Source organism: Equus caballus, chromosome 15 (assembly GCF_041296265.1).
Source record: "Equus caballus isolate H_3958 breed thoroughbred chromosome 15, TB-T2T, whole genome shotgun sequence".
NCBI lineage: Eukaryota > Metazoa > Chordata > Mammalia > Perissodactyla > Equidae > Equus > Equus caballus.
The window spans coordinates 50,214,560-50,239,945 of record NC_091698.1 but is presented as its reverse complement, the minus strand read 5'-3'; the positions used below and the strand labels follow the sequence as shown (position 1 = coordinate 50,239,945).

General features: G+C 40.9%; 1 long non-coding RNA gene across 2 annotated transcripts in view; it reads right to left on the bottom strand.

Moving 5' to 3' along the window:
- The window catches only part of LOC102148394 (uncharacterized), a 117,118-nt gene that overhangs the window by 15,091 nt on the left and 76,641 nt on the right, over positions 1-25,386 (bottom strand). Inside the window, exons 2-3 of one of the 2 annotated variants that reach the window (XR_011426405.1) lie at positions 18,339-18,524; positions 17,078-17,250 (exon numbers count right to left, since the gene is read on the bottom strand). The exons of the other annotated variant lie outside the window; for it this stretch is intronic. This is a non-coding gene — a long non-coding RNA (uncharacterized lncRNA). The remainder of the gene's footprint in view (positions 1-17,077; positions 17,251-18,338; positions 18,525-25,386) is intronic. 2 annotated transcript variants of the gene reach the window in all.

Genomic DNA, 25,386 nt, shown 5'->3' with positions numbered 1-25,386 from the left:
TGGACCTTCTGCTACCCCCTCATCTGCCTTTCCTCAAATGTCAGTGTCTCTCAGGCTCCCACCTCCTTTCCTTCTCACTCCATTCACTTTCTCTAGGGATAACACTCATCCTCATTGCTTCAACAGGGAGGACAAATCTGTGTTTATAGCATGGATATCTCTCCAAAGTTCCTGACCCACATTTCAAACAGCCTCCTGGAAATCTCCTATGTGTCTCACTTGTTCATTAAACTATACATATGAAGGATAAAATGTATTGTCTTCCCTTCAAAATATGCCCACACCACAGACCAGCCCTGGTGGCCTAGTGGTTAAGTTTAGCGCACTCCATTTCTGCAGCCTGGGCTCGATTCCCAGGTGCAGACCTACACCACTCTATAAGCAGCCATGCTGTGCTGGCAGCCCGCATGCTAAAAACTAAAGGGAGATTGGCACAAATGTTAGCTCAGCATGAATCTTCCACAGCAAAATGTATATATATATACACATATGTCTATATATAGGTGTATATATACATATATATATATACCCACACCAATCATCAATCTGTGTTCCCCATCTTGTCAAATGATGTCACCATCCACCAGTCCACGAGAGGGAACGTGAACCATGAAGTCATCATATAACCTTGATTCTTATTGTATCTAATAACCAGGTTCTTTGGACTCTACCCCTTAAATACTTCCCAAATTCTTCTGTTCACTCCCTGGCTTCCACTTTGCCCTTAGTTCACCCTATCACTCAACTGAATGCTTACAATCTCTTATCTGTAGTGGCACCACATTCAAGCCATCCTTCATGTTGCCAGCAGTGTGAACTTTCTTAAATGCAAAACTGAATAGATCACTCCCATGCTTAAAATTTTTGAATAACTTCCCGTGACCTGCATGACCAAGTTTAAACCATTTAGAATGACATGTAGGACCTGCCCCACTTACCTCTCTGAAATCATCTCTTTACCACTTATCCACATGTGAGTGACCCACCCTTCAACATACCAAATTGTTTAGATTTCCCAAGTCCAGCTGCAAAAAACAAACTATGCCTTTGGGAAAGCATCCTTTACCTCGCGCCACACTTCTCTGATACAACGTCGCCCATGCATAATTCCATGTTTCCGTCTGCTTCCCCAGAAGACAGTGAGTGCCTCCAGGGGGGCTGTAGTCTACTCCCATGCATAGCACATGCTATGTATTTGCTACATATTGGTGGAATATTGCATGATCTCATGTTTGCATGTATAGACACTGAGTATCAATAGCAGGAAGTGACTTTCCCCTGTCAGACGACAAGAAATAAGGCCACATGAAATAAAACCCCACTCTTGCCTGGAATCTGTGTTGGGTGCTCTTCTCACCACAATCCATGTCCTTCTATGTTCGATATATAAACTCAAGTAAGGTGTTTCCATCTTGGACCTCAATTTTCTCATCTCTGGGACAATTATTTCCAAGAAATCATTAAGCTCTGATATTTCATGATGAGTTCAAATCTCCACTCTATCACTAGGGCAAGTTATTTCACCTCTCTATGTCTTAGTTTCCTTATCTGTAAAATGGGGGTAACAATAGTAACTTAATTCATAGGGTTCTTATGATGAATAACTGGGAGAATAATTTAAAGAGCTTAGGAGAATGCCTGACCCATGATAAGCATTCGATGAATGTTAGCTGTTATTATATTCCGTATAGGTATGGAGCCAAACCACTCAAGCCCTTCTACAACAGAAGTGGATGGCCAAAGTTCAGCTAACTGGCTGTTTAAAAACAATAGCTTAGGAACTGATTTTTGTGTGGCCAACATAGTCATCATTCTTAGCTTGTGGTTAGCTTTCCAGATAGCCCATAGCTCAGTATAATATTAAGAGAGCCTCCGTATCCAAAAACCATGAATTGAAAATAATTGTCAAAAAATGGCAGATACTTATCATTCTTCAGTAGGTTTTTTTCCAACGATTTTGGACAACTTTAAGCTCTAAATGTATCACTAATTTCACCTCACTTAAATCATTGGTAAGGCAGTTTTGAAAGTTAGGGTAATGCCTACTACTTTTTATACTACTTTCCTGAAAGTTTCTACCAACTTTAACATAAGCTTTCCTTCTCAAGCCTATGATGTATATTTCCATGAAAAAAATCAGGAAAAAATGATTTTTTTAATTATACAGAAGCTGAATTTTATAACCTCTAGGCTCATGCTCCTGATTTTTTTCCTTTGTTTGGTTACTGTATCAGAAGATGGTTAAATGCTCATCTTTGAAAATGTGATGCAAATTCATAGAAACTAGCATTATTCCAAGATCCAATCAAAAGAGCAAGAAAAAAAATATCATTTAACACAATTACACCAGGCTAGATGCCAGCACATCTAGAAATGCCCCACCTTCAGATCTGGCAATCTGTGTTTCAAGTGCCCTAGACAACACTAAATCAAGACTATCTTTGCCAGTGTTGTCCATGCCAGTGTGTATTCCGAAGAAAATCTAATCTGTGTGTTTTTCATTCATTTATAAATCATCAAATATTGATTTAACATAGCTGGTGCATCACCAAGAAACATCTAAGTTGTTTTATGATTCCTTTAACCAGCAACCACCCCAAAACAGAAATTTATATCTTGCCTGCCATAAACAAAAGAGAACATTAAATTTTGAATCAGAGATAGAAACTGACAATTCAGTGCAGTTCATGGTGGCACTCAATTTTGAGGTTCCAGGTTTTCCTTTCTCCTGCTGACAGAGAAGAGGAATAGAAAATCAGGAAAAACAAATAAAACAACACTGACAGTATCTGCCTTGGTTCTCTACCAGGGGGCTTGGACATGGCTTGTTCTGGGAGTCAGTCTGTTTTCTCTGCCCCTGGATATTGAATTGTACTTGGCAGGAGAGGAGGAGCAGGAGCTACAGGAAGATGAACAGAGATCCAGTGAACAGCTGCCTAGTTAGGATGCTGTGGGATGCTGCCTGTGGACTCCTGATGGGTACTCTGGGCTTAGATACGCAGAAGAGGTGTCAGGTGGCAACCAAGTCAGTATGTGCCTACTGCATTCTCTTAGTGCCCGAGGCAGCTCAGGAAGCTAAGGGATGCTGCCAGAAATGGCACCTTTTTTCTTGTCAACACAATCACAAACATGAAATGCAGCTGAGTACTGGTTGCAAATGGGGGATCATGCTCTGCTGGAGTCTGTGCAATGGGGCGCAAAACAATCCCCTCCTCCGCCTGTTCCTCACCACGGGAGTGCCATAACTATCTTTGTTGAACGCCAGCGCACCAGCACCTCTCAGCTACAGCAAACGACAGTTACCTCTGCTTTTAAACACCAAAGAAAAACACTACAGAAAGCACAAAGCAGAAGAACCTCTGAATGCCCCTAGGCTGCCTGTGATTGTCATTTTGAAGGATTGTTATTACTATATTTTGACACCAGTGGACATATTGAACTTCTTTCCTTAGTGCCATTGGTGTTAGCAGGATCAAAGGTGTGTGTGCACATCTGTGTGTCTGCACAGGCCTGGCAGGAGGTGAGATGGATGAAACAGGAAGAAGGGAGAAAAAAATGGGCACCTGAAGAAGGAATGAAAGATGAGGGTGGATGGGAGCCCTGATTTGAGGTTATGTGGCTCATAGAAGATGAATCATTCTATAATATAGTTCAAAGTGGGGACCAGCACTCATATCTCCTTCAAAGGCATTCTGTCCCAGTGAGTCACTTTCTCTGAGCTTATTGAAGGAACCAAAAATCCCATTTATTGTGGGCAAGACTGATCCCAGGCATAGGAAATGGAAGCATGGGGCAGATGCAAAGCTGTGGCTTCAAGCTAGCTGTAAGAGCAATAATTAGAACCCATGAATCTTTACTCACTTCTCTGATGGCATTTGTTTGGTATCTGTTATGTGCCAGGCACTGTGATAAGTGCTGAGGATATAAAGATGAATAACAAGGTATAGGGCAATCCAAAGGGGACATAGAACTGGCCCCTTTATAACACAATGGGATGTGTCTTATAAAAGGCTGAAGAACACGTGACTAAGGAAGGGAGCATAAAGGAGCAGTACTTAACAGAACCTGGGGGAAAGGGATACTTTCTGGGGGAGAGCATAATGTCTTCCCAAAGGACGCTTGAAGGAGGTGAGGAAGCAGAAGTTAACCAGCTTGATGAAAACAGGAGAGTTCTAAGCAGAGGGAATAATCATAGCTAACACCGGTATAGGGTCCGTACCAAGAACTCGCCTACACACTTCACCTACAGCATCTCCAGCTGTACAACCACCATATCAGAGAAGCCAAATCATCACCCACAGTTCTGTTTTACAGATAAGGAAAGTGAGACACAGAATAAGTAACCCGATCAACATCAAGTAGCTAATAATGGGCAGAACCCAAATTTTAACCCAGGTGGTCTGTGTTTGGAGTCCATGCTCTTAACTGCTATCATATGCTACCTTTTTTTCATAGAAAATTTTTAAAAAGGTAAAAAGATGTGGAGCATTCAAGTACCCTTGGTTCAGTTCAAACAGTTCATCTGCTGTGGATCAGGCATCATACCAAGTGCTGATGTTACAAAGATGAATAAGGCTCATTCTTGCCCCCAAGATGCTTAAAATATAACAGGGAGAGAGACCCTGAAACATCTAATTCCAATATAATGTGGAATAACGTTTAGCTATGTTAGCTGACTTTGTTTTCATTCCCTAGAATTCCTTTTTATTATATGGTCCTCTCCCATCCAAACTAAATATCAGGGTTGTTAAAGCAGAAAAGCAAAAAAAAAGAGGCTTTTTGAAGAGCAAAGAGCAAAATCCAGGGTCTGAAGGCCCCAGGGCGTGAAGAGTATGCCGTAAATGCTAGATTGGGAAGAGGTCAGCATGATGCAAGATTCGGGGTAGCCCTCCTCCTTCCACTCACCCCAACCACCAGCCCCTCCATGAGATGAAGATTCTCTAGCCTGGGAGGACAGGAGGAGAAGAAGCAGAGAACCAAAAGAGTTGCAGGCTGGTGTGAGGCCCTGAGATGGGTCTCAGCGACAGATGCTTTGGAATGATCCAAGAGCAGAGGAGACTGCACCTTGCGTCCTGGGCAACTGGCTATGAGTCTGGCATCTGGAAGAGAGGTCTGAGTGGGAGAGATGAATTTAGTGTCATCAGCACATAGCTGGTATTTACAGCATGAGGCTGGACGAGATCACTAAGGGAAAGCGGTGGGAGGTTTCAAGTAACCCTTTGCACCCAGAGTAAGACAGACTCACTGGAGGTGTCTATGCAGCTGGGGCTGGGATGTCCTCATAGATTCTCTCTGCACCCAGCGTGATGCATTTCCCATACTTCCCATTTGAAGCTCCATGAGCACAGAGATATTAACCGTTTTACTCACTATTTACTATTTTATTCACTATTCATGCAGTTCCCATACTTCCCATCAGAAGCTCCCTGAGGGCAGGGATATTAACTGTTTTATTCACTGCTATATTCCCAGAGCCTAAATAGTGCCTGAGACATAATAGGTGCCCCTAATTTGTGTAATGAATAAATGAATATGCTTTGTAAGGGGAGGCTTTTTTGAAACAAGGGGAGGCTTGCGGTTTATTAACTCCTTCAACAAATCACTACTATTTGCAGGCTCTGTTCTAATTACTCGGAATATATCCACAAACAAGAAAAGAAAGATTCCCGCACTCTTGGAGCTTATATTTTGTTAGAGGAGACAGATGACAAACACTGAACCAGAATTATGAGTTTGTTGTAGAGGATGCTGCCCTGCAGGATCAGGCTGAAATCTCCCTCTCTGGGGCTTTGCCTGAAACGTACCCCTACTTGATGTCTTCTCCTTACTGCTCCTGCTCCCCACCCCACTTCTTGGTTTCTTCTGGGAGCACTTCCTTAGCAAATTGCTGTACACAAAATTTCCTCTCAGGGTCTGCTTCTGAGGAACCTGACCAAAGACAGGAGTTGTGCTAAAAATTAAGCTTGGTTATAGAAAAATAAAATAAAGTTTTTACTTCTTGCATCCCTGAGTTGACAGCTTGAGCCTGGTACCTGCTGTAAATTTAATGCAGTAAATGCTACAATCAAAATTTGCACAAAGAAGTGGCACATGCTTCCCTGTGAAGGGATCAGAAAGAGCTTGCTGGAGGATGAGTAGAAATCAGCTGGGTGAAGAGCGGTGAAAGTCATGCTAAGAAGATAGTAAGGACAGAGGTGCAGCAGTCACAATGTGTAGGGGCCTGCGGCTGGCTCAGTAGGTCTGCAGCAGAGCATATGGCCATAGATAAGCAAGGTTGGGAGGTATTTGGACCATGGGGTGTATGGGGGGATGAGTAGGAGGAAGGGGAAGCACCTGAAGATGATGCAAAGTGGCAAAAAAAGAGATCAGTCATGAGAGTCTTCCAGGTTAACAATTTGAACTTCTGCTAAAGGCGTTCAGGGCCACAGAAGAGTTTTGTTTTCTTTTATAATTAGGTCATATAGTCACATGGTGCAAAATTTAAAACCACAAAAGGTTTACTGTTAAGAAGAGTCTCTCTCCCCTCCTTTCCCTAATCATGAAACCACTGACACATTTTCCTGAGTATCTTTCAGGAAATATGCTTTGCATATATAAGCAATGTTCACATGTAACCCTGTTTTGATCACCTGACCCTGTATGGTGAGGATCCTTGCACATTATTGCAGAGTTGTAAGCAGGGGAGTGATATGATCTGATTAGCAACCTATAAATACTATTACAACTGCAGTGTACAGAACAGATGGGGAGGAGAACATGCAAGAATGACGTAAGATAATAGCAACATAATGGAGAGAAAAGAAAGACTTTAAAACTAGCTCTTTTCATCAAACAATAACCTTCAATATTTATTTAGTGCATCTCTTGTATAGAGCTCAAAACATCTTCATCCAATCTCCAAACTACATTGTGGCCTGCTGAGAAAAGATGTTCAAGCTTACAGTTTGCATGTGGGAGAGACAAGATATATAGAAAGGTAAGTTTAGGACACCCTAATCCTGGATCTAATAATCTCTCCCCTGAATATCCTAACTCTAGCTTCTTGGTGGTCCCAAATCACCAGTACATTGAGTGGGCAACTTTCACCAAGAACCACAAGAGTCAATTACTGCACCAGTAAAGTAAATGATATAAGAGTGCCTAGAAAATGGGGGAAGACTTTTTGTTCTTGTGCTTACAAACACTTTAAAGACTCTGGGGTAATATAAAGTATTATTAAGTTACCAAAATTTCAAATAATTATTTTCAGAAGCAAGAAAAGAAATTAGACACAGGGCAGATTCTCCTATTAAAGGTTCTCTGGACAATTAACTTGATTCTGCTTAATGTCATCCAAACCCAGTGCTCAGGGCACATTCAATAACCATGATGGATTCTCCTTTTCAAGGGTGGACTTGGAAGGCTTTGGTAGGCAGGCTCTTAAGATGGCCTTGAATGATCCCCATCTCATGGTATTCATGTCCTGTGGAATTTCCTCCTCATGAAGGTAAGCTGGACCTAGTGACTTACTTTCTAATAAACGGAATAAGGGAAGAGATAGGATGTTACTTCTGTGATTAGGTTACAAAAGATTGTGACTTCCATCTTGCTGGCAGATTCTCTTTATTGTCTTCTAGGCTTGAATATTTTGATGAAGCAAGCTGCTGTGTTGCAGAAGCCCATACAGCAAGGAACAAGGGTGACCTTCAGCAGATAGCCAGCAGGATCTGAAGCCTCTAGTCCAATACCCTGAGAGGAACTGAATTCTACCAACAACCATATGAGTGAGCGTGGAAGCAGATCCTGCCCCAGTCCAGCCTTTAGATGAGAACACATCACCTGGAATAACACCTTGATTGCAGCCTTGTAAGAAACATTGAAGAAGATCTAGCTAAGCTGTGTCTGGATTCCTGAACCACACAAACTGAGATAATAAATGTGTGTTGTTTTACACTGCTAAATTTTGGCATAATTTGTTACACAGCAATAGATAACTAATGCAAAGGCATTGCCAGCATATACAAAAATCAAACCACTTTGATTTATTTACATAGACTAATGTTACGCTTTTAAACACAAAATGTATCCTTCTTATGACTCAACAGTATAACTTAGTGACCCAGATGCTAACCAGAGTACCTACTTGACTGAAACTTAAATATTGGTGGGTCTAAAAATGCGCAGTCCTGTCTTGACCACCACTGCATCCTGTGATGTTCCCTTAGTATGTGTTTCAGGACTTTACCCTTGATTTGAGATCCTTTGAGGAGGATACTGAGAAAGCTAGCGTTACCCCTGTGATATAAACAAGAGAGAAAAGATGCTAGACTTCATGCCTGAAGGCACATCACACAAAGGCAAAGCTGTCAGCTACTCCAGCATCACTGAATTTAACATGATGGCTCACAAGAAACTTATGCAGCCCTATAAAAGCCCTAAATGGGAGCAAGAATATTGGAGTTGGGAATATATGCAGTCGCTCCTAACAGATAATGTCTTAAACGGATCCTAGTTTATTTGGGAGATAAGGTGAGATGAGATACTAGAGACAGAGATTTTTCTCTTCCTCTTATTCCAGATATTTTCCACTTCTCTTCACTTGAAGTTGATAAGCCCATATTTAATGAGCATTGGCCCGTGGGATTTGAGAAGATGGCAAAGAAGTAAAAATCAAAGTTTCTGACATTCTAATGGTGAAAACAGGACACATATAAAAAAAGATCTACAAATGTCAAATAGGGAGTCAATTTCACAGAAGGTGGTAAACATACAGTGCTCATTACTTACGTGCATGCAGTAAGACAGTTCACTGACTCATTTGTCCAAGAAACAACCAATTAAAACTTTTTCTTGATAAAAAGAAATCCATCTGTGGCCTCTCTCCTGCCTGGCTAGTGGGACATTTGATAACAGCCATTATTTGGGGCCCTTCTCTTTCAAGAATTACTACAGAATTCCGCCTGAAAGATGGGCAAAAGGCCTCTAGCCTGGAATGCGGTGCAGCTGTTGCTGATTCCCCACTGCCGAGGCCTGCAGAGGTCCTCGAACGTGGGGTGTGGGCAGTAATCTCAGGGCACCTCAATAGGGAGCGGAAGACAAGAATCCAGACCTTCTCTGTCCATCACTTACAATGGTCCTTGAAATAAACTCACTCACCTTTTTAAAGGCTCTGCTTCTCTTTCTATAAAACTGAGGGAAACAGATTTGTATTCAACTACCTCATCAATTGTCATGTATGAGTTTTCTCTCACATCCATTCTTTTCAAAATGAGTTCTCATGTATTCCCCCTGGAAGGCAGGCTGCTCCAGAATTCTTGTGCCCATGTGAGAGATGGGGCAATTGGGACACTGTCATGAGAGACTTATCCAAGCTCACGCACAGCAGGTCCATGGCCGTGTTAGGGTTGGAATGAAGAGTTCCTGATACTTAATCCAGTGTCATTTATATCGCACCATGGCTGCCATAATAAGTAGTCACCAATTGCTATACCCCAAGTAGATGTTAAAATGTGCATATAGACACAGCACTGATTATGGGCTACATTGTTACTTCAGGTGGACTGTCTCTAGCCGGAGAAGGGCTATATATATCTAGGAAAGGAATTGGGACTAACAAGTCAACAGAGAGAAAAAGTAGGCCTTTGTGTTTGCTTGATAGGGAAGGTTTCTACTGTACCTTTGTTTTTAATATTGGATCTTTCTCCGCAAATGTATGGATACAGCACAGAGACATCTATTATCCATTTCTGAAACATCATCAAAAGCCCCATGGGCAGCAGAGTATAATGCAATGTGCCAACATGACAAGTGTGAAGTGTGTCAAGTCAGGGAACACCATAAATCCTCTATTCAATTCTCAAAGAATATGATACACAAACGTCCATTCATCTTGCTCTCTCCCACTTCCACCATTTTCAAAGAAAGCGTCTGATAGGCTAGTGAGGGCTCCGTCTGTGCTGAGCTCCTGAGGGCAAGACTCATTAGCCATGTGGCTTTCTCTAAAATTATTACATCCAAACACTCGGGGAAAATAGGAACCTGAGGTAGCACGCCACGCCTTGCTGCTATCATTTGTCAAAAACTGGCACCATTTAGAAATGACACAGGATAACAACTCCAGAAGCATCTAGAACAAACAAGAATGATTCATCACTGAAGACAGGGCAAAAGCATACTCCCATCCATCCACATATCAATTATACCAGCCATGAAAATAAGTACTGGTTCACATTGCCAAGGCCTAAAAAAAAAATCAGGTGGGCCAGGAGGAAATTAGATTATACTTAAAATAGAATCTAAGAAAAAATATTTGTGTTGCAATCTCTCTTTCTGTTTGCTCAGCATTAGGATTGATTTTTCAAGATGAAAAAAAGTTTGTGAGGGGAAACTCAATATTCTACTACAGAAAAACACATGTACCCCTCCCCCTAGTTTGGCAACATCTGAAGAGAAGAAGACGAAGAAAGTGGAAGGGACATTCAAGAGAAGGGAAAGGGCCAGTCCACCAAGGGTTAGAAAGATGACTAAGAAGACGAGGTGCTCTAACACTAAAGAATGGGCAACTTTGAACAATAATAGCCTGAGTGAGAATGTGAAGCGCTCACCAGGTGCCAGGCCTTGTTAAACTTTTCCCATGTATCATATCAATTTAATCTCACCACAACAACATATGGGTGGTACTTTCTATTATCCCATTCATTAATGAGGAAACTGAGGCACAGGAAGGTTACATGACTTGAAGGTTAAATATTTGAATTCAGGCAGTCTGGCCCAGAGCTCCTACTGTTAATACCTAAGCCAGTAGTTTTCAAAATTATCCTTGCCTCAGAATTCCCTGGAGGACTTGTTAAAACCCAGATTGCTGGTCCCAGCCTGAGTTCCTGACTCAGTAGGTAAGACCTATTGCTTTTCTGACAAGTTCTCAGATGATACTGATGCTGCTGATCTGGGGACCACAGTTTGTGAACCATTGCATTAAGCTATGTCGCCCTTTTAACAGGTGAGTGTTCTAGTTTGAGGGGAATAGCATCAGCAAATGCACAGATTAGAAAGAGATCAAGTCAGGTAACAATGAGGAAACACACCTAAATATAGCAAATCACTTTAAAAAAAAAAAGTCACAGCTATGACTTGAAAACCCTGGAGTTAATACTGCAGTGTATAGACAGAGATGCTATCCTTTTCATACATGAAGGCTAAAACTTTGGGGACCCTCCATTGGGGGAAGAGCAAACAAACCTTCACAGGTGAAGTAAGACGGACAGCTGCAGAGTAAAATCTATTGGCATATATTGACCCAAGTGTGCTTAAGTCAGAGGAAAAACATGAAAAGAATACTTTGATGTGTGTGTGGCCATAAAACTACACACTGTGTCTATATCCCAGCCAATGAGCTAAAAAGGCTGCTAAGGAACATGGACAATCTTCTCCAACTCCGTGTCAAAATCTGAGAACTTCAAGTTCATGAATCCAGTGGAACCCATCTCCTTTGGAATGTATCAGAGAGTCAACTGAGACCCTCAAGAAAACTTATTCTTGGGCCACAAGAGGCATATTTGAACAGAGATGTTTCTTTCAAAAAATATGTATCTAGTAAAAGATTTTTCAAAATGCAAAGTGTTTCCTGTTGTAACCAAAAAGTCTCTCAAGCCTGGACACTATTTTTATTTCACTATTCTGGTAGTTTTGACATAGAAAAGTATGTCCAAAGTAAAACTAGCTATATAATCATTTTTGGGACGCCTTCTCTGACAAAGGTCAGAGGACACAAAGGGTTTGAGCATCATGATTGTTATGATGAAGCTTATAGCCTAATTGGAAAGACTGTATATCTTTACGTATGAATATATTTCTATCTCCCAGAATTCTTAGTTTTGACCAATCATGAAAATGCATTGAATCCAAAGGAAGGTGCAATACATTTCTTTACCTTTCCCATCAAGCCCCCATGAGTCCATGTAGAGCCTACCTCAGTGTGGTAGTTTGTGTCTCTTTTCCTTTGGATAGTTGAGAGGGTGTAAAAGATATCAAAGAAGAGTGAAGAAAATTTTATATATATATGCAAGGTCAAATATGGTAAGTACCGTTATACACTGTGCAAACGATAAGCACATATAAGCTTAGAGGACAGAGACATCATCGGAAATCTTAGAAAACTTTTTGAGAGACCAAGGGGCTTCGTATTTGAAAGAAGATTGAGCAATAACAATGGGGAAGGAACATGCCAGACAGGAGGGTACTTCTGAACAAAGCCTCAGCAGGAAGCCTGCTGAGCTCATATAAGCCATTATGAAGAAGGCAGCGAGTACAGTAATGTGATGGGGACAGCAAAGACCCAAGTAGGAAAACACCTAGAATAAGTATAGGAAAGTACTCTTGAGCAGATCAGAGAGGGACTGGGTTATCACACAAGGATGACTTTTACTTTACAGGCATTGAAGAATTTGAGAGGAGTAATGTAAGCAAAATAATGGTTTAAACAGACAACCTGGTAGCATTTTATGGGATATGTTTGAGGGGAGAACATCAGCTTGGAGACTACTGCAACAGCCCAGAGGTGAAGTAACAGGGATCCAAACTAATGTCAGGTCAGCAGGAACACAAAGGGAGGGCCAACTATGAGCCTATGAGCTGGGAGACTAAGGAGAAGCATATGTTTGGGCTATGACTGTGGCTAAAGGAGAAGGAATAGCCAAGGAATGATGTCCAGCTTTTCAATCTCAGTGTCTTGGCCAGAAACAGTAACTGAGGCCCAGGTGGGTTAAATCCCTTCACTGGGCTCATGTTTAGCCAATGTTAGGGTAGCATTTAGATATTCAGAATCTCAGCTCAGCCTTCCTTCCAGTACATCATGCTACCTTTATGCATGTTTCATACAAAGATTTCGAGTCTTGACATTATTTCATACCACCAATAACTCTAAAACCACGTGGCACATCTTATGACAACAACAGTGAAGAGCAATTTTCTTTTCTAGCTCCCAAGTTTTAATTGAAATGGGTGACTTTGTAAGAAGTCTTTTATTTTTCAACTCCTAATGCGATTACTTATTTATTGTGTCATAATTTTAAACTTTTTTCTAAACAGAAACTCTATGTGGTACCTCATTCCCTAGATAGAGTAATCTCTCCCAAGTCCTCATTCTTCATCGATGCTAAAGGTTCTTTAGAGCACTTAACATTTGGGGCCAGATAATTCCTTATTTTTGGTGCTGTTCTGTGCATTGTAGGATATTTGGCAGCATCACTGACCTCTACCCACTAGATGCCAGTAGCAACACCCAACCCCAGTTGTGACAATCAAAAATGTCTCCGAGGGCTGGCCCAGTGGCCGAGTGGTTAAGTTCACATGCTGCGCTTCAGCGCACCAGGGTTTCACCTGTTCGGATTCTGGGTGCGGACAAGGCACTGCTCATCAGACCATGCGAAGGCAGTATCCTACATGCCACAATTAGAAGGACCCACAACTAAAATATATGACTACGTACTGGGGGGACTTGGGGAGAAAAAGCAGAAAAAAAAAAAAAAGATTGGCAACAGTTGTTAGCTCAGGTGCCAATCTTTAAAAAAAAAAGTCTCGGGACGTTGCCAAATGTCTCCTGGGGGACAAAATCACTCCTAGTCAAGAACCACTGCTTCAGAAGTATTTTTTTTTAAAAATATTAATGAAGACATCATTTCTATTCAATAGTCTTCCTATTGGGAAAACCAAGTTCTGTCTCAGATGTCTTGGGTGTGGAGTGAGGGAGTTTGGGGAGAGTTGGAAAGACAAGACTCAATCACCAGTCACCAAGTTTTACCTCAAAGTTCCTCTTAACAAGATATCACTACGTCTGGAGCCAAATGGAAGGTGACTTGCTTACTAATAGAACCCACAGGTCTTCGGTGGTCTTTAAGAAAGGTAGGACAATGGATTCCTTCCCATGAACCCACCCTTCATTTAAAGTCAGTTAAATTCTTTTTAGGTGTTTAGAAGGGTCGTGTCTTTCAGAACAAACAAAATTGCAACCACCTCCAGTAAATGTCAATGTGCAAGTTATAAACCCTCCAAAGGAGGGGACTCCCAGTGGAGGACAAGCTGAGCTCCCTGTCACTAATGGCCCTGGTCTATTAGGCAAGACCAAGGAGATGAAACTATCCGAGAAGGACGTAGCTATTGCTGCACACTGATCGTCTTCTCCAAACAGGCAGACTAGGGAGGGAGAAAATGACTGATGAGACATAATGTACCATCAACATCAAATTCTATAACTTCATTTTTCAGATTGATCAGGAATCAAGTAAAGAAAAAGGGACCTGTTACGTTTAATCCTAAACTGACAAGACATTTGTATTTATGCGACAAGAAGTTACATCTGCCAACCCAGCTCCTGTCTTCCTTAAGTAAAAGCCTCCTGTCAGCTCTTCTGTTTACTCAATCGCAGGCTGCTTTCTGGTCTCACTCGCTTTCCTATATATTTATATTGAAAGAATACATTCTCAGCAGCTTTTAGCCCCTTAAATGCATTTCAAGAGGAGACCAAGCCCAATCACTGTTACTTAATTAACACAATTGTGAAGACTTCAATCCAGCTACACAATAGCTTTCCTGACCTTGCAGAAGGAGGCACGACTTCATTATTGAGTATATTGTTTCCTATAAACATATAAAACCCCTACAATAACAATCCCATCAGCCGAAATGAAGTTATCTGAGAACAGAATTAAACTCTAAATGACCTTTTGCTCTACTCCGTAGCCCCCTATTAATAATTTCTAATCTAATCAGTGTGGATAAATGCACTAAGGCTGGTCATGCCAGGCACAGGGCCAGCCCGGCCAATTGCCGTCCATCTGATTCATTCCAGTCCAGAGCTTGTCTGGAAAAGACGCATCCCTCGCTGAGAGGCCACTGCCTGATTTCCTCTTTTGTTATCTTTTAGCGGCAAAGTCATGTCCTTGTAACTGATAGACACGTTTCTTTGTAAATAACCCTGGAGTGACTGATAGAGCTTTTGCCAGACAAAGGCAGCAAATAGCAAGGCATTACTCATGCCAAGCCGGAGAACACTGTGTCGCAGCTGACAAATTTATGGGAGATATGAGCTCACCTCTTGCACAAATATATACTTTCCTGGCAAATTCATCACATGCTTTAATGGCCCCATACTGCATTTGTCAGCTGTCTGTCCCTGTGCCTTGTTGCCTTTGGTTTCCTGTCAAGGATTGTTTGTTGAAATCATCTAGCAGCCCCATCCTTCAGCAGTGAGACCCAAGAAAGATCAATGATGACACCTGTATTGATAATATTTTACATTCAACTATTTGGCTGATAAATCATTTTAACAATGCTGATATGTTTATTGAGTGTCTGCCGGTATCACAATTGTATGGAAAGCAATGCCAACTTAAATCTTTGCTTTGTTGGTCTGGATTTTGTTTCTTTCCTTTCATTTTCCCATAATTAAATGTGCCATGGAACAAGTTTGACTTTCCCATCTCAACAGAGAGCACATGAAAACAGGAGAAGAGGTGACCTTGCACTTCCATACATTGGTTTGTTAAAAAAAAGAAAACAAATGGCAGCCCAGTAGTTAGCCACAATTGAGGGGGTAGTCATTAGAAGGGAGAACAAGGGGGCTCTTCGGGTCCTGGTAATGTTCTGTTTCTCGACCTAGGTGTTGGGTACAAAGATGTCTTAGTTTGTGAGAATTCTCTGAGCTCTTCTTTACAATATATGTACTTTTTTGGATGTACGTTACTCTTCAATAAAACATTACACAAAAAATTAGCAAACATCACACACACACACATACATATTATAAATATATAGGCTCAGATTCAGTGTTTACCACCTTGAAACTCTATATTACCTATAATCCTTTCAGTTTCTCCCTATAAATTTCACGTCTAACATGGAAATTAAGTCCAACAAGCATTTTAGAGGTGATCATTTCACCTCTACCCCCTCCACAGAATTTCAAAGAAAACCTTAGGGTTCTCAAATTCCTTAGCCTTTACCTTCCCTGTAGGGCACTTTGTCATGGACTCCAAGGTCGCTATGAGGAAACAGAGAGAGACTGAGACATCAATAAGAAGAGATCAAACTCTCCATTGATTTCCCATTCAAATTACCTTTGATTCAGGTCCTGTGCTAGTCTATGTCCACAAAAAACATGCAGATAAATGCAAACATTCAGACGAAAAGTAAAAATCCAACTGCCTGAATCGTCTACTTCATTATTGGAAACACCTGGATGTATAGGCTTCCCAGAAGCCCTCAACAGTCACTTTCTTGTCATTGGCCAGAACTGTATTGTACAGATCCTTCATCTTAGAGAAAGTCTAGGAAAGAGACCATTTAGCTGCTTTGACCTCTATATTAGAGGCAAGTACAGAGATGGCATTTGGGAATGAGTGTTGTGTTGGCCAACTCATGGTTCCAGCAAGATGAGTGAAAGCTAGAGCAGGCCACGGTGACATCAATATATAGGGAAAGTCCAGGGAAGAATTATTTAAATTAGTGGTTTCAACCTTGGATGCTCATTGTAATCACCTGGATAGCACCTACAGAGATTCTAATTTAATTGGTCTTGAGGGCAGCTCTGGCATCAGGATCTTTAAAAGCTCCCCTAAGTGATTCTAATGCTCAGTCAAGGTTGAGAGCTTCTGGCTTAAACAGATAAGTATAAAGACTTGTATGCTCTCCCAAAATAGCTAAAGTATTAGATGTATCACAACCTTTATTATTGTGGATTTGAAGTTGAAGATTAAAAAAATGTTTAAGAAAGAGCTAATAGTTGGAAAAAGCATAAAAGCCTGGAAAAATTTATCCTCTGATTTTGCAAACTCTTGAGTGACAAATGAGCATTAGATGGAACATGAACAAGTTTATTTTTGAAAGTGGTATGTTGAATAAGTAACATTCAATTTAACACTTGGATCTATTAGCATAAAAAGTAGGCAATCTTATCTCTATAATTAATTGGAAAACTTTGGCACTGTTACATATATTCACATCCTAGCTTCAACACTTCCTAGCCGTAGTCTCATGCAAATTTTGGACTTCCATGAAAGTCTCAGTTTTCCTATTTATAAAATGGAGAAATAATTGAACCTACCTCAAAAGGCTTGTTGTAAGGAGTGATTGAGATGATCTGGATGAAACAGTTCAATGTCTGGCACACGGTGACAGCTCAATGTCATCATTACTCTTGGCATTCCATCAAGCATGCTCGTTTACCAGCATTAGTGTTACCAAGAAGGAATTAAGAGGAATTGGATCCAGAACACGCTGAGGTGACAATTAAATAACTGTTATCATAAGAGGCCTGTATCAACTACTATTCAACTATCCAAGAGGAAACTACTTTAAAATAGATATAAAATGCTGTTGGAGGGACTTAGGTTAAAAATGATAAAAGTAGGTAACTATGAAATCAACGAAACATGACAATATGTTACTACAAGAAGCAGTGGCCTCTCTTTCTAAGAGAGTCTGCTTTAATAGGAGATATTTTCATCTCTTTAGAATAGTGTAAGCCAGGAGTATGGTGAGTAAATTAACTTTCAATATTCTTTTATCTTTATGACTCAACAGTTGCTACTCAAAGATATTAACTCAGGGAGATGAAATTCAGATTTCAGTTCAGAAGTGATGGTATTTGACTTCCACTGAGATCATTGACTTATTTGTGAAATGCTAAGGCAAAAGCTGTGTTGCCTTCAAAATGTGAAAGGTCTTGGCCTGAGCTAGCCAAGGCAGAAAACTTATCCCATAAAAGCAGTACCCTCAGGAATCTGTGGACAGATTGGGTACCACAATATTCAGGGTATTGGGCCTGTCCCCAGGACACTGGCTCATCCTTTCCATCAGGTTGCAGTGCACAGTTAGGTCCACACCATCCCAGGTGATTTTGGGTTTTGCTCTCTCACTTCAGGTATTCTTTAACTAAGAGAACTTGTGGGTCTCTATTAGGTCTGGCAGAGAGTAGGCACTCAATAAATATTTATTGAATGAACCTGGTCATTCTGATGAAAAGAGATTCCTTTGTTCTTTTGGGCCATTGGGTTTACCATTTACTAAATGGCCTGTGGCTTCCTGCTCTGACAAATTTATAGCACCTGTTTATGTCTTTCTCACCCACAGGTTTCAACTGAATATCTGTGGCTGTACTTACAAAAGGTGGGCAGAAGGAGGCATCCATTTTGGCAAATACCTCTGGTCTGAAAGGTACAAATCAGAACTTTCACCACATTCCATCTGCCACTCACTGGTGGTGCCAACACCTCAAAAGCTCTGCTTGGGCCATTTGTCACCATGTGGACACATACAGACCACTGACGGAATATGGAATTTTTGAACCAGTTTGAATGACTTACCTATATGTGTGGACAGCCACGGTCACTTTTTCTCCATAGTACTGGATGTGCTCATTCCCATGTGGTTTCTATTAGGCTATTTTTCTTTAAAAGTAAAATTTCTTTCAGAAAGCTAGAAATTTCTGAAATGATTTTATATCCATTCTTTCCTCCTATCTTCCAAAAGAGCTGCTCATAATCTGAATGCTGTCAGCACATAGAAAGAAAAATCTTTATCATTATTATTATTAATTTTCCTTAGAAGCCCAAGGAATTATTAATATAATTTAGAGTAAGCCATTAGAAGGAAATCATTATTTTCAATATGGTTCTTCCTGTGGAGGTATGGATTGAGAGATCTTGCTCTTTCTTTCCTGGAAAGTGATGCTGGACTTTCAGAACAGCAGATTTTCCTCCAACCACATGAAATTGTCACTAGGATATAATCAGCAGCAGGAATAAATCTGTTACACTCTCGTTGTTTCTCTTCTACAGTTTTTCCAGGTTCTCACCAGCAAAGTTGGGATTACTTTGCCATTTTCAGCATTTTTTTTTTCTTTCTGCATTAGTAAGAAAAAATTACGGAGTTTTCTGGTAGGCTTCCCAAGTGACACATGTGCACCCAACACCCCGCACTACGGAAGGGAGAACCAGCAAATAATTCATTATTCCATTATAGCTCCTGCCTCAAAAACATCTGGTACTTAACAAAACATTACACCCCATGTTATTTATCTTTCTTATGTATGAATCTTATCTCCTCATATAATAAGCTCCCTGTGAGGAAGGAGAGCACCACTTATTGAGAACAAACCATAGCCCATTATTTATTTTATTCTCTGGATTACCAACAGCCCTGGAGGTCTTTACAGATGAGGAAAGTGTGGGAGGTTTGGGTCATTATTCCAAACGCACACAGAGGCTGTAATGTTTTTCCCCACCCTCAGCTTGAGCTTGTCCAGGCACTCAGTGAAGGTTTGCTAAGCAACGTACACCAGCATCAATAATTATGGTCAAGAGATTAGTACTGAGTCTGGCATTACCAGATGTCTGTTACTTGACTACTCCTGAGACCTCTGGAGTCACCTTTGACCCTAACAGCCTTAGCTTCAAACATCAACATTGGCTGAAACTTCCATCCACATATTTTGGGAAACTAAGTGTCCTCCACCCAACTCTAATATTCATTACTCATGCTCAGTGTTTATTGAGTGCCTCTGTGTGCCAGGCATTATTCTACCTGCTTGGGATAGAGTGCCAAACAAGTCAAGTCAGTTCCTCCATGGAGCTTACATTCCAGTGGAGTTGTTAGTTAACAATTGCTGTGTAACAAATTACCCCAAAATTTAGCCACTCAAACAACATATATTTACCATCTCATAGTTTCTGAGGCGTAGCTGGGGGCCTCTGACTCAGGGTCACAAGGCTGTAAAGTGTCAGCTAGGGCTGTGATCATCTCAAGGCCAAATACTAGGGGATCTGCTCACAGACTCACTTGTGTTGCTGTTTATAGGCCTCAAGTCCTCACTGGTCGTTGGTCAGAGACATCAGTTCCTTGGCACATATGCCTGATAGGCTACTCACAACATGGCAGTTTGCTGCCTCCAGAGCAATGACTGCCAGAGAGAGGGAGAGAGGTCAGGAGAAGGCAAGATGGAAGTCACAGTCTTTATGTAACCTAATCCCATTACTTTTGCTGCATTCTATTCATTTGAAAGAAGTTATGGGTCCAGCTGACTCTCAAAATGTTAGGATTGGCACACAGGCATAAATAAATACCAGAAGATAGGGATCACTGGGGGCCATTTTAGAGGCTACCAAGCACAGAGAGAGAGATAGTAAATAAACAAACAAATAAATAAAAATTGAAGGTGATGAAAAGCGCTATGAAGAAAAATGAAGCAGGGTAAGGAATAGAAAGGAAAGAGTTGAGAGACAATTCTTTTAAACAGGATGGTCGAGGAAGGTCTCTTTGCAAAGGTGACATGTAAGCTAAGATCTGAATGATGTTTGGGAAGCAGCGACTCCAGAATCTGGGCAAAGAGCATACCAGGCAGGGGTGCCACAAAATGTAAAACCCTGACATGGTAAGGAGCATGGCGTGTTGGAGAAGTGACAAGGAGGCCAGTGTGGGCAGATCAGAAGGAGGGAGAGAGAGAGTGGAGGAAATGAAGTCAGAGAGGCAGCCGTGAGCCAGGGCACACAAGATCTTTTTGACCAAGGCAGAGACTTTGGACTTCATTTTAAAAGTCTAGTCATGATCTGATCTACATTTTTTTCCAGCTTTATTGAGGTATGATTGACAAATCAAAATTGTATATAGTTAAGGTGTACATAATGTTTTGATATATGTATACATTGTGAAACGATTATCACAATCAGCGCATTAACATATCCATGCTACCTGTTTTGTGAGTATGTGGTAAGAATACTTGAGATTTACTCCCTTAGCAAATTTCAAGTATGCATCATTATTAACTGTAATCACCATGCTGTATATTAGATCTCCAAAACTTACTCATCTCGTAACTGAAAATTTGTTACTTTGATCAGCACTTCCTTATGTCCCTGCCCCCCAGCCCCTGGTAATCACCATTCCATTCTCTGGTACTATGAGTTCAGTGTTTTTTGATTCCACATATGACTGAGATCATGCAGTATTTGTCTTCTGTGTCTGGCTTATTTCACTTAGCATAATACCCTCAAGGTCCACCCATGTTTTCCCAAATGGCAGGATTTCCTTCTTTTTTAAGGCTAGATAGTATTCTATTATATATACACACCCCATTTTTTAAAAGTCTCTCATCCTTATACGGACACTTAGATTGTTTCCGTATCTTGGCTATTGTCAATAATGCTGCCATAAACGGGAGTGCAGATAGCTCTTCAACATCCTCTTTTCATTTCCTTTGGATATACACCCAGAAGTGAGATTGCTGGATCATATGGTAGTTCTATTTTTTATTTTTTTTAGGAACATTCATACTATTTTTCATAATGGCTGTACAGTTTACCTTCCCACCAACAGTGTAACAAGGTTCCCTTTTCTCTACATCCTTGCCGACTCCTGCTATTTTTTGGCTTTTTGATAATAGCCTCCGTAACAGGTGTGAGGCGAAAGCTCACTGCGGTTTTGATTTGCGTATTCCTGATGATTAGTGATGTGGAGCACCTTTCCATACATCTGTTGGTCATTTGTATGTCTTCTTTGGAAAAATGTTAATTCAAGCCAGCCCTTTACCCATTTTTTTTAAACATAAGTTTACTATCATCTGTATTTTCTTTTTTTTAATTTCTTTCTTTTTCCTTCTTCTCCTCAAAGCCCCCCAGTACATAGTTGTATCTTTTAGTTGTGTGTGCTTCTAATTGTGGTATGTGGAACGCCACCTCAGCATGGCTGGATGAGTGGTGCCGTGTCCGCACCCAGGATCCAAACTGGCAGAAACCCTGGGCCGCCGAAGCAGAGCACGTGAACCTAACCATTCGGCCATCGGGCCAGCCCTGCTTTACTCATTTTCTTAATTGAGTAATGTGTTATTTTGCTATTGAGTTGTATGAGTTCCTTATATAATTTGAAAATTAACCCCTTATCAGACAGACGGTTTGCAAATATTTTCTCCTGTTCTGTAGGTTGCTTTTTCATTTTGCCGATTGTTTCCATTGCTGTGCAATTTATAGTTTGATGTCGTCATAAATGTTATTTTTGCTTTTGTTGCCCATGCTTTTGATGTTAAATACAAAAAAAATCATTTTCAGAACTAATGTTAGGATGCTTTTTCTTTACGTTTTCTTCTAGGATTTTATGGTTTCGGGTCTTACGTTTGTCTTTAATCCATTTTGAGTTCATTTTTGTATGTGATGTTGGATAAGGGTCCAAGTTCATTCTTTTGTTTGTGTATATCCAGTTTCCCAGCACCGTTTATTATAAAGAGACTGTCCTTTCCCCATTGTGTATTCTTAGTGCCTTTGTTGTAGACTAGTTGAGCATATATGCGTGGGGATCTTTTCTGGATGCTTTCTTATATTCTGTTTGTTTATGCATCTATTTTTTTTTTGCCAGTATCAAACTATTTTGATTACTGTAGCTTTGTAATATAATTTGAAATCAGGAAGCATGATGCCTCCAGCTCTGTTCTTCTTGCACAAGATTGCTTTAGCTATTCAGGCTCTCTTGTAGTTCCATATGAATTTCAGGATTGTTTTTTCTATTTTGGAGAAAAGGCCGTTGGAATTTTGATAAGGATTTCATTGAATCTGTAGATCGCTTTGGGTGGTATGGACATCTTAACAATATTAGTTCTTATAATCCATGAACACGGGATATCTTTCCATTTATTTGTATTTTCTTCAATTTCTTTCATCAATGTTTTATCATTTTCAGTGTACAAATTTTTCACTTCCTTGATTAAATTTATTCCTAAGTATTTTATTCTTTTTTGATGCTATTGTAAAAGGGATTGTTTTCTTAACTTATTTTTCAAATAGTTCATTGTTAATGTATAGAAATGCCCCTAGTTTTTATGTTGATTTCTGTAACATTACTGAATTCATTTATTAGTTCTAACAGTTTTTTGATGGAGTCTTTAGAGTTTTCTATATATAAGATCATGTCATCTGCAAACAAACAATTTTACTTCTTCCTTCCCAATTTGGATACTTTTTATTTCTTTTCTTTAACTAATTGCTCTGGCTGGGACTTCCGGTATCATGTTGAATAGAAGTGATAAAAGTGGACCACACTCCTGATCTGAGCGGTGCTTCGTTCCTGATTTTAAAAGAAAAATTCTCAGCTTTTCACCACTAAGCATGATGCCAGCAGTAGGCTTGTCAAATATGGCCCTTATTATATTGAGGTACATTCCTTTTATACCTGAATTGTTGAATTTTTATCACAAAAGGATACTGCATTCTGTCAAACGCTTTTTCTGCATCTACTGAGATTACCATACAATTTTTATCCTTCATTCTGTTAATGTGGTGCATTACGTTTGTTGATTTGCATATGTTGAACCATCTTTGCATCCCAGGGATAAATCCCACTTGATCATGGTGTATGATCCTTTTAATGTGCTGTTGAATTCAATTTGCAAGCATCTGGTTGAGGATTTTGCATCTATGTCCATCAGGGATATTGGCCTGTAGTCTTTTTTTTTTTTTTTTCTCTTATAATGTTCATGCCTCATTCACTCTTGGTGGGGAATTTTTAGGACTGTATGCCTTCTCCCAATCCTGCAAAGCCAGATCAGTACTGAGAACTTCCCGAGGGCATCACTCTGAATTGCTCAAGTTCATGTGCCTTCTCCCAATCCCACAGAGTTGGGCCAGTTTTCTGTGTGTGCTCCTGACCTATCTGTAAAGACTAGCACTCACTCTGAGGGGGTGCACTTAGGGAGCCAACCTGAAGGGATAAGCGAGGCATGCAGAGCAATGGGAGTGCCTATGAGTCAGTTGTGGGTGGCGGGGGGTGGCGGGGGGGGGGTGGAATCCACAGATGATGAATCCCAAGCAACTTGTGGGTAGCTTCTGATGGTATCCACAAAGCAGGTTCATAAAATCCATGGCCTTTTGATGAGTTCTTGGTCCTGCCTGTTGTGCTCGCAGCCTCTCCCAACCCCTCAGCTATGCTGATCACCTCAGGATTCTGAGGGAGATGAGAAAGAAGTAGGACTCTTGGGCAACATCCCGCATGGCTGGGGAAGTTGGGTATTGACTTACTATGCTCTCATTTTCTCTTGTGACAGAAATCACAGGCTGAGGGGATCTCTCTTGGCACTGAGCCGTGGTGCTTTGGGGAAGGGGGAGCATAGATAAAGTGAAACTGTTCTTACCATTCTCAGTGCATCTATTCTTTGATTTTTTGCTCTAAAGGTGTGCTGGAACTTCTCCACTGGACTATTGGATGCCTACAAAGGTACCCTCACCTGTAGGTGGTTGTCAAAATCAGTGTTCTGTGGAAGGATGATGATAGAAAACCCCTATTCTACCACCTCCTAATTTACGTTTTTAAAAGTTCACCCCATTTGCTGTTATGGAGAATGGACTGCAGAAGGGCAGGAGGGGAGCAACAAGACAAGTTGAGAGATTATCATGGCGGGACCTGTGAGATGGTCAGCAGCTCAGACAAGAGCAGAGGAGTCTCAGGGGCTTAGTTGTCTCTTAATTCCCTCCTACCCTGATATTCCACTTTGTCTGAATTCTCAGTCTCTACCCAGTGTCTCACCTCCTATGACAATCTTCTCACCATCCTAGATTGGCCCTACTGTGGAATGCAGCCCCATATCTTTTTAGTTCTTCTGCCAAAGAATCACCAACACGAAGAGGGGTGTGTAGTTAACTCTGCTTAAGTTCAGTGTATCTCATGAGGCTTATGTTCCAGCACTGAACGGTGCAGCAAATAATTTAAAACGTAATATTAAACATTGCTACTTTGAAAAGCCTTTACCCAGAACCCCTGCCAACCCCAATACCCTACATTGTGCAATATCGCCTCTTCCCCTTGATCTGCTTGTCACTCAATGTTTCCAGTTTTTCTGGGTGCCTCATTCCCCCTTTCATGCTGCTCACACAAAAGGTTTCCACACCTTTTCCCATAAGAGCAACTCAGTGTCCCCTTTATTTCGCTGCCTTCCTCTAGATCCCGACTTGGGGCTTACCTTTTCACATTTAAAATACCCTATCAAGGTGTTCTGCCAAACAACATCCACAGCAACTGTATTTTCCTAAGCAGGACACTTGGATGTTTTCATACTTCTCTGATGTTTGGTTGGCAGGTTAGAAGACAAAGGGAGGGATGGGCTAGAAAGGACTATAGAAGCAGATTCAGAGCATGCATCACTCCTCGGAGATGGAAAAAGTAATGAAAGAAGCTGAATGCAAAACTGTTCCAGCAGCAGCGTCTCCTTGCCAATATATACTTTCAGTGTTTGGTGTTTGGTATCACCCAGGGAACACAAAAGCCCCTATGGACACGAAAGTCATAATAATTCCGCTTCTCCCATCCTCGGAGCCCCAAGCCCTGTGGCAGCCTCATACATTCTCCTCACTGTAAACTCAATTCTCCAGAAAATCT